This window comes from Elephantulus edwardii, unplaced genomic scaffold (assembly GCF_000299155.1).
Source record: "Elephantulus edwardii isolate Elephantulus edwardi_28Jun2011 unplaced genomic scaffold, EleEdw1.0 scaffold00035, whole genome shotgun sequence".
Taxonomy (NCBI): Eukaryota; Metazoa; Chordata; class Mammalia; order Macroscelidea; family Macroscelididae; genus Elephantulus; species Elephantulus edwardii.
The window spans coordinates 9,058,054-9,059,369 of NW_006399785.1; positions in this window are offsets into that span (position 1 = coordinate 9,058,054).

Below are 1,316 nucleotides of genomic sequence, written 5' to 3' on the forward strand. Positions count from 1 at the left end.
TCTAGGGACTAACCTTTCCTGACAACATGATGCCCAAAGTTTGTGAGATGAAGTCTGAACATCTTTGCCTTTAAGGAGCACTGAGATTGTAATTCCTACAAGACATGTTGTTTTTGTTGTTACGTGCTGTTGAGTACAACTCATAGCGACCCTGTGAACAACAGATCTGAACCCTGTTGTATTCTGTGCTGTCCTTGCCGTCTCCGACACGCTTTAGCCCATTACTGCCACCACTGTGTCAATCCACCTTGAGGGCTTCCTTCTCCTGTGCTGACCCTTCACCTTTCCCAGCATGAAGTCCCTTTCCAAGGAATAGTCTCTCCTAACAACATGCCCATAATATGTGAATTGAAGCTTTACCATCTTTCCTTCCACGGAGCACCCTGGCTGCACTTTTCCCAGGATATAACTATTCTTTTGGCAGTTCATGGGATAGTGAGTGTTCTTCTCCAACCCTAGAACTGAGAAGCATCAACTCTTCTGTCATCTTTATTCATCGTCCAGGTCTGAGACGTGTGACAATTGAAAATATTGTGACCTGAATCAGGCATACCTTAGTCTTTAAACTGACATCATTGCTCCTCAGGAACTTGGAGAGGTCCCTGCGAGTGGATTTTCCCAATGCTACACATCTCCTCATCTCCTGACTGCAGGTGTTAAGGATATTGACTGTAGATTCAAGTAAGATGAGATCATTGACAATTAATATTTTCTCCATCTATCATGACGCTGCTTATTGGTCCACTGGTGAGGATTTTTGTCCTCTTGCTTTTGAGACTGTGGATCTGAGATGCAATCCACATTGAAGGCTAGCATCTCTGATCTCCTGCATCAAGCATTTCAAGTCCTCTTCACTTTCAGCAGCAAGATTGTGTCATGTGTAGAACACAGGCTGCTCATGACGCTTTCTTCTATCCTGATGCTACATTCCTCTTCATAGAGTTCAGCTTCTTGTATGATTTGTTCTAAATACCGATTAAATATGTACAGAGAAAGGATATAACCCTGATGAACACCTTTCTTGCTTTTAAACCAAGACACAATATTTTTTTTCTTTTAGCAATCAGTGGAATATCCAATACTCTGCTTCAATATCACAATTAAAACCATCAATTCTTCTTTGGCCTTCTCTTTTCATTGTCCAACATTCAGATGAAAATACCATGGCTTAAATCACATGCACCTTACTCTTTAAACTAACGTCCTTGCTCTTTAGGACTTTAAAGTGGTCCTTGACTGCAGATTTCCCCAACGCAACATGTCTTTAGATTTCTTTTACCATGAGCATTGGTTGTGGATCCCAATTTAAAAAAAAA